Consider the following 13284-nt stretch of genomic DNA (forward strand, 5'->3'; position numbering starts at 1 on the left):
TGCCGAGGAATGATATTGGTGCTTTGTTATAGTTGTTGAGTCTATTTCAGCTTTAATTCAAAATACAAAAAGATTTTCTTTTAGGCGACATTTGTAGCCGTGCTACTAACCATTTCTTTTGAGATTTTATGTATAGAGCACGTGATCATTCACTAGTGCCATTTAATCCGGAAATTGAGAGAACTATTGCAAGGTTGAGGGGTGCTAGACGATCTTTGAGCCCTAGCATTTCAAGTGACGAAGAACCACAACAAGAAGAACAAGCAAGAATGGGAGAAAATCCGAGAGTGGCATTGAAAGAATCGGGGATTCCCGGTGCATATAGATTTGAGAGTGGGATTGCTCCACCTACAACACCAGCAAATGATTTTGAAATAAGACCGGCAATGTTCACTTTGATAGAAAGGCGACAATTTAGTGGGGCCAAGCATGAAATCCCACTAAACCATATCAAGGAGTTCAAAAAATATTGCAATACTATCAAGGTGAACGGAATTTCCCATGAAATCATCCGCCTCAAGCTCTTTCCCTTTTCTCTCATAGGGCGTGCTTTGGAATGGCTAGACAAGGAGGTTAAGCCGAATTCTCTAAGGACATGGGACGAGGTTACCAAGGAATTTCTATCCCGTTTCTATCCTCAAAAGAAAACGACGGAGGCTAGAGCTTTGATTCAAGGCTTCAAGCAAAAGCGAAGTGAGAGCCTCTATGAAGCATGGGAGAGATACAAAGAGTATCAAAGAGAGTGTCCTCATCACGAATTCCAACCTATCAAATCATTCAAATCTTCTATGGAGGCGTTAGCCCTCAAGGAAAATCATGTTTAGATGGAGGAGCCGGAGGTCTTATCATGAACAAAATGGAAGAGGAAGTGGTGGACATAATTGAAAACGTAGTGAGGTATTATAGAGATTGGCAAGATGGAGAAAGAGAGTCAACTAGCAAGAGTAGCTCTTCGGTGTACTCGGTTGATCATCTAAATGCAATCAACAATCTATCCTCACAAATGACAAACTTGGGGAAGGAGATGTCCGCTATCAAGGCAAAGTTGGAAAGTGCTACCTACCAAGTTTCAAGTCTTCCCTCCCAATCTAAGGGGAGAGGTATGTCTTCTAATTCTCAACCCCCTCCTTCTAATAACATGCCTAGTGGATGCTTATTTTATGATGATTGTGGGTCGTATGATCACGATGTTTCTAGTTGCCCTCATGCATGTATGGATGTTTGTGATGATCAAGATGGAAATGTGAATGAGCATGTGAACTATGTGTCAAATAATCATGATTCTTGGTTTAAGAGTCAAAGAGGTCAATGGAATAGGAATTACAATAATCATGGCAATTTTGACAACTATAACCAAGGTGGTGGTTATAGGAACCAAGGTTCTTGAGGTAACTATAACAATCAAGGTTATAGTAGCAAAAATCAAAACCAAAATTATGGTAATCAAAACCAAGGTTACGGGAATCATAATCAAGGTAGTGGTAACCATAATCAAGGTCATGGTTAAAATCAAAATAGGGGTAATTGGAACAATCAAGGTAGAGGCATTTTTCAAAACAATGCTCAAAGAGGCCCTCCACCCGGATTTGCTCCAAAGTCCCAAAATGATAATTCCTATGTTCAATCCTCTTCTTCTTCACATAGAACAAATTTGGAAGAAATCATTCAAAATCAAACAAAGTTGTTGAACACTTACATGACCGTAAGTGAAAAGAAATTTAATGAAATGATGACTCATAATAAGATGCGTGAAAACCAAATTTCTAAACTTACTAACGCTTTGAAAGAACATGCTAGTCCTTCCTCTTTACCTTCCCAAGGCCTAGATCCCAAGAGACCTGTTAATGCCATTGTCACAAGGAGTGGTAAGATTCTTGAGGATAGTTTGCCTAGTGATGAGCGTCGTTTATGGCGCTCAAAAGAATAAGATTTAGGTTCATTTTCTTTATTTTCTTTCATCATTTTCATATAATTCTCTTAGTTTTTTTTTTTATTTTCCATTTTTATAATTCACTTTAGTTCTCGATTGGTTTTTACAAGTTTTTCATATTTTTAGTTGATAATTCATAGTTTTAGTTTTACCTTGCTACGCTTTCTCTCTTTGTTTTATTTGTGTTTTGTAGGTGAATAATCAAGTTAATTTGCTTATTTTGGGACTGCCTTGTTTGCGGGCATCATCTCGAGTGCATTGATGATAGGGATGCTCGGGAGCGCGGAGTTTGATTAAGCAAGCAAAGGAGCCAAAGCCTAGTGCATCGCACAGGGGTGCGCGCTCGGTACAGGGGTGCGTGCGCGCAGACCCAGCTGTGCGCGCGCGAGGCTCGGCTGTGCGTGCGCATGGCTTGTGCGGCCCCCTTCGCTCGATTTTCCTATTTATAGCTTTTGACTTTATTTTTGAGGACGACTTAACTTTGTACTAGAGAGAGAATTTTTCCAGAAATAGTAGAGAGAGAAGCTTAAGATTTACTTGTTTGTACTTGAATTTGATCTTAGATTTCAATTTTAATGTAAGATTTCTTTCCCTTGATTTACTTTTAATGCAATTCCTTCTAGTTTCTTGGATTTTGATTGAGATTACATTCCTTGCTTAGAATTTGTTGATTGATTGATTTTCTTTTGATTAAGCTTTAAATGAATATGAATTTGATTGAATTTGTTTTGTTTCTTAATTTCACCATGTTTAGTGAGTAGAATAGTTGCTAGGGAGAAGGGGAAGCATGCTTAATTGATGATTTTTGCTAGTTGATGATGCTAAATTGATTTGAATGGTGAAATTAAATTGGTTGACATAGTTGCGCATGTGATTAATTAGACCAGGAGTGATCAACCTATAAGATGAATCTAGATTGCATTGCAAATTTCAATGACATGAACCCTTGATTTGAGAATCGCTTTAATTGATTGAATTTGAATGTGATTTTCCTATTTAGCCATTCATAGTGAACCCTAGCTTGGCTTATAGGAGATAGCCCTTGAATTCCTTTGGTTGCAACTGTTGTTTGTCCTTTGCAATGTTTCAATTGATTAAGGGGTCCTTCAATTAGCATAATCATTGAGCTTGCATGTGGAACCTATATCCCTAGTGTTTAGTATATTGAATTTCTCGATTTATCTAGTTTTCTCGCGCATCTTCCCACAATTGTCGAAGTAGCCTGACCAGGCTATAGCTTACACCTACTCATTTCCTTGGGTTCGACCCTTGACTTACCATATACTCGTATTAGGTTGGTCGAGTGTTTATAAATTTTCTTTGGCTCTAGGAAAGGGTAGAGAACGACCTACAGTTTTCTCGTGTCACCTATGAAGAGTGAGACCAAAGAGGGCACAAAAGAGGTTTTGATTGAAGATGAGAGAGATGGTGCATCTTTCAGTGAGGTTGAGATTGAGAAGCCTAGTGAGGTGAGAGTGGATAAAGAGATTGTGAAACCCAAGCTTCCTTATCCACAAAAATTCATGAGACACAAGTTAGATGAAAAATTTGGAAGATGCATTGACATGCTTAAGCAACTTCACCTTTCTCTACCATTTACCGAAGTTGTCACCCAAATGCCCAACTACGCAAAATTCCTCAAAGACATTTTCAGTGGTAGGAGGACATGTGATGGTGTAAAGACGGTGAACTTGACCGAGAATTGTAGTGCTATCATAATGTACAAGATGCCACCTAAGCTAAAAGACCCCGAAAACTTTTCCATCCCTTGTGCCATTTATAAAATGCAAATTGAGAATGCCTTATGTGACCTAAGAGCTAGTATTAGCCTCATGTCATACTCGGTGTACCAAAAACTTGAGCTAGGGGAACTCTTACCTACTAACATCACTTTGCAATTGGCCGATAGGTCAATTAAGTTTCCTAAGGGTAAGGTAGAGGATGTTCTTTTGAGGGTTGGGAAATTTGTTATTCCGGTAGATTTTTTTGTGCTTGAGATGGATGAAGATTCTAATATTCCTATCATTCTAGGGAGAGGATGTTCCTTTGAGGTTTTGGGTGCTTTGATAGATGTGAAAAGTGCTAAAATTTCGCTGAAAGTAGGGGATGAGGTGACAGAATTTGACTTGAATGATAGCATGAAGTATCCAAGTTCTTCTTTAGAAAATTGTATGTTGATTGATTCTCTCGATCATGTTATGTCTTCTATGCATGAGCAATTGCTCACTTCTAACGATGCTCTTGAGAATGTTTTGTTGAATAAGGAAAAGATAGGTACTCCTAACAAGGAGATGGCTTTATATGAAGATGTGTTCAATGGAAGGTTTGAGGATGTTGAAGAGCAAATGTGTTTGAGCATTTCTAGCCAAGAAGCGTTGCAAGTGGCAACATCGAAGGAAGGTAAAGGTTTTCCAATGGTTGAGCTCAAACCTCTTCCATCACACCTTAGGTATGAATTTTTGGGACCCAACTCCACTTTTCCCGTGATTGTTAGCTCTTCTTTGAGTGAGTATCAAGCTCAAAAGTTGCGTGGTGTTTTGAAAAAGCACCGAAGTGCTTTGGATTATGCCATTGATGACCTCAAAAGTATAAGCCCCGCTTTATGTATACATCACATAACTTTTTAGGAGGGTGCTTTACCTTCTATTGAGAGGCAACGAAAGATACACCCCCAAATGGGAGAGGTAGTGAAAAAGGCGATCACCAAACTTTTGGATGCTGGAATCATATTCCCCATTTCTAATTCTAGGTGGGTCTCTCCCGTTCACGTTGTCCCAAAGAAGGGAGGTATGACCGTCGTAGAGAATGAGAAAGGTGAGCTCATTCCGACGAGGACGGTCACGGGATGGAGGATGTGTATAGACTATAGAAGTCTAAACACATCTACAAAGAAAGATCATTTCCCCCTTCCTTTTATTGATGAAATGCTTGAAAGACTAACGAGGCAAAAGTTCTATTGTTTTCTTGATGGTTATTCGGGATTTTTCCAAATCCCTATCCACCCGGATGACGAAGAGAAAACAACCTTCACTTGTCCATATGGTACATTTGCTTATAGGAGAATGCCGTTCGGCCTTTGTAATGCTCCCGCGACATTTCAAAGATGTATGATGAGTATATTTGGAGATATGTTGGAAGAGGAGATGGAGGTTTTTATGGACGACTTCTCCGTAGGAGGTGTTTCATTTGAGGCATGCCTTGAAAACCTTGAAAAATGTCTTGCAAGGTGTGAGAAGGTGAACTTGGTCTTAAATTGGGAGAAATGTCACTTCATGGTGGAGGAAGGCATAGTCCTTGGCCACAAGATCTCTCACAAGGGGATAGAGGTGGATAAAGCTAAAATTGAAGTCATTGAAAAGCTTCCACCTCCGGTGAATGTAAAGGGGGTGAGATCTTTCTTAGGACATGCCGGGTTTTATAGAAGATTCATTAAGGATTTCTCGCTCATTGCAAAGCCCCTCAATGATCTTCTTCAAAAAGATGTCGAGTTTGTGTTTGATGATAAGTGTTTGGAGGCATTCAATAAGTTGAAGAAAGCTCTAATCTCTACTCCTATTGTTCAAGCTCCAAGATGTGATTTACCATTTTAGTTGATGTGTGATGCAAGTGATTCGGCAATAGGAGGTGTCTTGGGTCAAAGAGTGGACAAGAAACTTCATGTGATCTATTATATGTCCAAGACTCTAAATGGAGCTCAACGGAATTACACTACAACAGAGAAGGAATTCTTGGCTATAATTCATGCTTTTGAGAAGTTTCGTTGTTATCTATTGGGTTCCAAAACCATTGTCTTCACGGATCATGCGGCTCTCAAGTATCTTTTTGCCAAGAAAGAGTCCAAGCCAAGGTTAATCTGGTGGGTTCTTGAGCTCCAAACCTTTGACATTGAGATTAGGGATAAAAGAGGAGCGGAAAATGTTGTGGCGGATCATCTTTCTCGTATTCTCAAACTCATGATGATGGTTCTCTAATTGAGGATAGGATGCTTGATGATTTCTTGTATGCTATTGAAGTAAAGGAACTCCCATGGTTTGCCGATTTAGTGAACTTTCTTGTATGTGGGGAGTTTCCTCCTTCCTTTTCTAAGAACCAAAGAAAGAAGCTCAAGAGAGAGACAAGGCATTATGTGTGGGATGATCCCATCTTATACAAGCGAGGGGTCGATGGCTTTCTTAGACATTGTGTGCCAAACGAAGAGGTGCCTAGTGTTTTGAAAATGTGCCATTCGGATCCAAGCGGGGGCCATATGGGTGTCTCTAAGACCGCCACTAAGGTCCTTCGATGCGGTTTATGGTGGCCACATCTCTTTAAGGACTCATGGGGCTTTGTCAAGAAATGTGACCGATGTCAAAGAGTTGGGAACATCTCCAAGAGAAATGAAATGCCTCAACAACCCATAATTGAGTTGGAAGTGTTTGATGTGTAGGGTATTGATTCTAAGGGGACATTTCCCTCATATTTCGAAAATCAATATATTTTTGTGGCGGTCGATTACGTGTCTAAGTGGGTTGAGGCCATTGCCTCCCCAACTAATGACCACAAGGTGGTTATGAAGTTGTTTAAGAAGATAATCTTTCCAAGATTTGGGGTACCAAAGGCGGTAATAAGCGACAACGGTTCTCATTTTATTTACCATGCCTTTCAAAAGATGTTGAGGAAGCATGGAGTCCATCAAAGATTCGGCCTCCCATATCATCCCCAATCGAGCGGTCATCTGGAAGTCTCTAATCGTCAAATCAAGCTCATCCGTGAAAAGACGGTTGCGAGAAATCGAATGGATTGGTCGGATAAGTTGGATGATGTTCTTTGGGCCTATCGAACGACTTTTAAGACCCCCATAGGTACCACTCCATACCGCCTAGTCTACGCCAAGTCATGCCATCTCCTGGTTGAAATTGAACACCATGCTTTGTGGGCAATCAAGAAGATAAATTTTGACTTGGCAAGTGCGGGGGAGAAAAGGTGGTTAGATCTTCATGAGCTAGAGGAGCTTCGGTTTGATGCTTATGATTGTGCTAGTGTGTACAAAGCTCGTTCCAAGGAAACACATGACAAGCTTATTGAGAAGAAATACTTTTATGTTGGCGATAAGGTTCTTCTCTACAATTCAAAAATAAAGTTGTTTCCCGGAAAGCTCATGCCAAGATGGAGCGGTCCCTATTTGGTCAAGAATGTTTTTTCAAGTGGTGTTATAGAGGTCTCAATGATGGATTCTTCTTCTCCGTTTAAGGTCAATGGCCATCGTCTCAAGAAGTATTTCGACGGTGCTTTTGTTGGCCTTTTCACTCATTGATTTTCCGAAAAATACCTTAATTGGTAGAGGACGTCGAGCTATGACGTTAAACAAGCGCTACCCGGGAGGCAACCCGGTTTACTAACCTTTTTCTTTTGATTTTACGATTTTCTATATTTCTTTTATCCTTGAGATTTTTCTTATTCCTCTTTATTTTTGTTCGTTTTCTTGATTTTAGGTACCATGAGATTGGATCGAAGAAAATTTCCAACAATTTTGGTGTTATTTCAAGCTTTCTCGAGGTTTGGTTAAGTTTAGGTGGAAAGCTTTTTGGGGTCATATGCTCTCATGTTTGCATTTTTATTAATTTTCTACTCTTTTTCGAATGCGCTTTCAAATATCTCATTATGCAAACACGAGAGTATATTCATGGCCGAAATATTCTTGCTTGGTGCACGCGCACCAAAGGTTGCCCTCAGCACCAAAGGGGTCAGAAATTTTTCGCTAACTTTGACAAAAATTGACGGTTTTTGAACCATCCTCGTACCCCCTTGGTGCACACGTACCCCATCCCTACGCGCGCGCACCTCAGCGGTCAGAGTTTGGCCTGTTTTTTGAACCAAACCATCCCCTACCTGGTGCGCACTCAACTTCTGGCTGCGCGCACGCACCAGGTAGGCAGCGAATTTGGCCAACTCTCTAACCTAAGTTTCGCGCCAGACCCGCCCTGCTATCGCCAGCGCGCGCACTGTCTCCTGCGCGCACGCGCCGTCGCTAGCCGCCAGTGCGTTCAGCACCCCCCTTCTTAACCCCAAAAGGCGCACCACCTTATTTCTCCATTCTCTCTCCCTGATTTCCCTTTACTCCCTCATTCATTTTTCTATCTTCAACCCTTCTAAACCTTTGCAAATTCACACAATTACTCATCTTTAATATTCATTTCTTCACAAATTACATCAAAGCATAATCAAATCCCTTCCAAAACAAAAAAAAAATTCCAAAAATTCCGAACTTGAAATTCGAAAATTGGGGTTAATTTCGAAATTTTAGTGTTTTGATTTAGTGCTTGAATCTTGTCTTTGGGTGTTCTATTTGTTCTTAAATCTTCATTTTGGGCAATTTGCAAGTAATTCAAGGCTTCATTGACGTATAATTTCTTATTTTCTAGTCATCTTCTTCCTCATTGTTCAAGCTTGAAACCCTTGTTTTTGCTTTCATGGTAGAACTCCATTGTTTGTTCTTTTAACTTGTAATTTGTGTTGAATGATATCATTGAGTGTTAAATTGAAGCTTTTTCATGATGAATTTGTATACCTTGCTTGATTCCTTGATTCACCATTGTTGGTCATTTTCTCTCTCATGGGTATTCTTTATGATGGATTTATTGCTTTGATAATTCAATGTTTGAGTTATTTTGCTCAATTTGGTCTCTTATGTTCAATTTTGCCTTTAATCCATGCCTACTTGCTTCAAATTCATGACTCAATATTAATGGCATTGTTCATATGTAGCCATCTCTTGTTTCTATTTTGAGATAATTGCATTTGTGCTTGATTTTTGAGCAATTACTTATGCTTATTATTGTAAAATGCCAAATGTAAGATTTGTTCATATGTTGTTTTCTTTCTTAAAGATGGCTCCAATCCGTCACAAGAAGGGGGCAAGAACAAGTTCAAGCAAACCTAGGCATGTTGTTCCACCTCCACCCGAGGTAGGAAAGACATACGACATTGAATTTTCTAAAGAATCACATTGGGATCGTTTCAAGCGTCTATCCAAGAGAAAGTTAAGACCAACGAGATTCTACGATCAAGCAACAACCAAATTTCTCGGCATAGATGAGGACGTTCGGCTTCTTGCAAAGGGCCTTGATCTTTTAGAGTTCTTGGATTTGAGCGCCCCTACGTATGCTAGGGTGACCAATGAATTTCTTTCCTCTCTTGAAGTAGTCCGAGAACCAGGTGACGATTCCTCAAGGATTTTGACTTTCCAAATTTTCAATCATGATCACTCATTGACGGATTCCAAACTATGTTCATACTTCAAGTTTACATGGGTCGAGGACGTGGATCATTGCATCTATCCGGCACATAGTAGAATGGAAAGTGACCATGGATATAATGAGCAACATTGGTGGAGACCTATCTCGGAGGAAGGAAAGTATGAGCCTCAAAATTCCAAGACCGCTTCCATGATTTATCCGGCTATGCGGTATTTCAACCGTCTCCTCACTTACGCTCTTTGCTCTAAGGACTCTTTGGGAGCTATCTCCCGAGAAGAGCTTTGTTGGTTGTGGATAGCCGACCAAAATGACTTTGAGATTGAGCTAGTGGATTTCACGGAGCATTTGATCTATCTATTCTTGGATATCCGTGTTGGAGTTAGCCTATCGTGGAGCATCCAATTGGGAGGGATGATTTCTATCCTAGCTCTTTGCATCAATGACGACTATAAGACTTTGTTAAATGAGCTTCCCGCAATTAATCGAGAAAAATTTTCTTCTCATTTCCTCAACACCTCCACCCTTGTGAACCAAAAGTTCCTCGATCGTACTAGAAAGGATGATGTTTTCATTTGGAAAGTTTCCCAGATTAAAGAATGGTTCTTAATCCCATGCAAAGAGGCAACTACCCGACCAAAAGAGAAAGATTCCTTGTCTTGGAGGCCTCCGGTGCGAGATATTGATCCTTCTATTCGACGTAGGACGAATCATACAAGAGGCCAGTCAACCAATGCTTTCTCATCGAATGTTAAAACTATTCCCACGTTTGAACCGGAAGGTACACCTATTCCTTCCCCCTCTCCTGCTCCTTCATGCTAGGCTTGATTTTATTGCTAATATGTTATATTCTATGCCTTCCTGCAAACCCCTAACCTTGTTTATGACTATCATACAAATCAATTGTACGATTTACATGTTCGGAGGGGGGAGATCGAGCCCTATGTGAATTACCCATATCTCCCGGTCCAACAAGGACCTATCCCTCAATGGGAGACTTTTGATCCTACCATTGGTCCTCGGCCTTGCTACCCTTATTGGGAGGGCCCTTATGTTCACCCTAGTTCTATCATAGGCACCACCCGGCCACTTACGACTATCAGCGGCCTGGTGGTTGTGATTACGCATATGATCTGGCTAATCCTTCGCCCTTTTCGGACCCCGAGACTTTTGGAAGGTGGGGTAGGTCGGGTGAGCCGGTCTTAGATGATTAGTCTCATTATTTTGAGGTTGATAGAGCTAGGAGGGAAGGTAGATTAAGGGGTAAGGCTCCCATGGACGTGAGCGAGATGGCTAGCTCTAGTCATATGATGGAGACCGGTGAGGGGAGTTCTCATTCTACCCCTTACCATAGTGCGGAATGATACTACCATGGCTACCCCCCTTCTTATGTGCTTTATATGATGTTTCTCGGTTGCCTATATGTCTTTATGTTTAGAGTTAGGGGGGTAATCCAGTTTAATCTTGGGGGTGCTTTATGCCATTTGTTTCTGTGCTTCACCATATTCCCCCCTACTTTTATAGTTCATTCCTGGTCTCCTATGCTTCTAGTATTGATCTCTGTATCGTTTGGTTTTATGATGATACTGTTGTATTTCTGCTGATTTCTCTGCCCAGTTATTGGTTTATTGCTTGTTTCGCTGATCGCTATCCGTTGAGTTTCTCTGTGTCTCTGTTATGATGATTCCTGATGATGACTGTCTGATTTCTTGTCTCCTGATACTATTTTAGTCTGATGATTCTGACCCTTGCTGCTACTATTACTTGCTTTTTCTTTATTTTCCTGCATTTTGTTTTGTCTTTTCTTCTTTTCTTTTGTATTGAAGTTACTAACAGTTTTCTTTGTATATAGGTTTTTATTTCTCACCTTGCTCTATTGCTTATGCTTTGGATTTCGACGATTCATAAAGGTGCTCTTTTGCCTTGTTTAATGTGCAATAGCTTTGGCGCCTGGTGAGATCTTTCTATTTCTTTTCTTTTTCTTTTCTCAATTGCTTAGTCTAGGATTAGTTTTAGGAGCAGTTGAATGGTTCGAGGTTGTTTGCTTTTTAACACCCTAGTGTGTTTGGGAGCATTGGCGTTGTGGCCGAATGTTCAATTGTTTGTTGATTGGGATTTATGTGTGTTAGCATTACTTCCTTATTGCTTTCTACTTCTCCTTTGCTTTTCTATTTTTCATTTCATTTTCCTTTTCTCCTTTTTATTTTTCTTTTTCTTTTGTTTTATTTTTCTTATTCTTTTCTTTTCTTTTTATCCCTTGTTCTCTTTATTTTGATTTTAGCCCTTTTCTTTTCTTCAAAAAAAATATAAAAACAGAAAAAATAGAAAATCAAAACTAATAAAAAAAACAACCATAACTTGTTTTTGTGAATATGAATAAAATGTTTTTGAGGCATTGCTTTTCTTTCATCATCTTTTCGCTTTTACTTTGGACTTAGTACCACTTGAACTTGCATATTGGTTATTTTTCTTCCTAAATACAATGGTTTGCACGGTTTGAGAGTATCTATTGTTAACTCTATGATAGGGTATGCTAAGGTAGCGGTTTAGACCTTTTGGGGCATGAAGCCGGATTCTTTGGTTTGTGGTAAGACGGAGTTGCTTCCTTTGGTGGATTTGACACCTTTAGTAAGTTTTTGCTACAACCGTGTGAGGATTTCTCTTTTTCAGGCCTTCATCATTTTTGATTGTGCCGCATGGATCCTTCACCTTTGCATTCCTAATCTTGAATCTTGACTCATAATTCTCAAACATAAGACCAAACCAACTAGGAAGGACAAAGGCCATTTTTCGGGGTGGTAATTTTTCATTTCTAGGATTTTCTTCTTTCTTTTTAGTTCATTGGGTTTACATTTGCCATCTTGCTAACCATTTGAGCCTTTCCCCTTCTTTTCAAGCCACATCTTTAGAACTTTGAGCCTTTTGTTTCTTTTTGTTCCATTATTGGTTTTTGTGAAGCAAATGGTCATGTTTTTGGAGTATGTGGTCTATAAAGTTGGAAATTGGTTATTTGTAAGCAAACTCGTCTTTTGTATATATTGTGAATTATGGCAAATGAATAAATGCAAAAGCCGTCCAAAGTTAAAAAAGGCAAGGACATAATCAATGCATAATCGAAAAAGCCGTCCAAAGATAAAAGAGGCGAGGAAAATTGCTTTGATAAAATGAAAATTACATAAAAAAAAGAGTGAAAATGAGAAAATTCCAAAAAGAGTTTTATGTGATTCTTTTCCCTTTTCAAGCATTGAGGACAATGCTTCCTTTTAGCCTGGGGCAGAAGCGTTTACGCTTTTTGTATATATGCTTGTGGGTATAGCTTTGAATAAGCTTGGGGGTATTAGTTTGTTTTTGTTTGGTGACTTCCTAGTTTTGGTGTCGAGGTGTGGCCAACCTTTGCTTCATAACCTAGGTGTACCACCAAATTCAAAATTTTAAGCCTACCCCTAACCTTTTACCCTTACGTTACAACCTTTGGGAAAGTCCTTTCGACCTAGTGGTTGAGTCATACATCGAGGGAGTTCATTATGAGTTAAAGCCTAAAGAAAAAGGATGCAAGGTCGAGATGTCGAGAACCCTCAAATTCTATTCTTTTTCGGTTCCTTCATGGAACCATAGAGACGCTTACTAAGGGAAGATTTGAAGCCATTAGGGAGAACGCGGTTAGATTGGTTGAGATGAAAGTGGATTGCGCCTCATTAGTTCTCTACGCTTAGCATACCCTATGTTTCAATCAACCCCCGATATCTTAGAACGTGCTTACCATTGTTGTTTTAGAAAGTTTGATATCCTTCGTGCCTTGATCATGTGCAAAAGGCCATTGTATAATTTCTTTTCTTTTCATGGTTTTAAACTTCCTCTTTTCTTTTCTTTTTGCTTTGCCTCCTTTTTACTAAAAAGAGTTATAGGTTAATCTCTTTGGAAACCTTTACGAGAGCATCACTCGTCCTCTAGAGCGAGCTAGGGGGTTAAATGGCTTGTCTTTAGTTGCTAAAATTGACCGTGATTCCTACAAAAGTGAGTTAGTGTATATTCTCATCTTATCTAATTTTCTTGTTTCTTTCTTTTCTTGAGTAGTGTCATCATTTTCCCTTGGTTTTGATTTTGTTTTGCTCGAGGACGAGC

The 13284-nt window shown here is 39.7% G+C and overlaps 1 non-coding gene across 1 annotated transcript; it reads right to left on the bottom strand.

Annotated features, from left to right (window-relative positions):
• Window positions 1-654: 654 nt before the first annotated feature.
• LOC145577150 (small nucleolar RNA R71) lies at window positions 655-760 on the bottom strand. The gene has a single exon (XR_014098636.1). It is a non-coding gene; the product is annotated as a small nucleolar RNA R71 (small nucleolar RNA).
• Between the last annotated feature and the right edge of the window lie 12524 nt (window positions 761-13284).

This window comes from Chenopodium album, chromosome 13, assembly GCF_948465745.1.
Source record: "Chenopodium album chromosome 13, dcCheAlbu1.1, whole genome shotgun sequence".
Taxonomy (NCBI): domain Eukaryota; kingdom Viridiplantae; phylum Streptophyta; class Magnoliopsida; order Caryophyllales; family Amaranthaceae; genus Chenopodium; species Chenopodium album.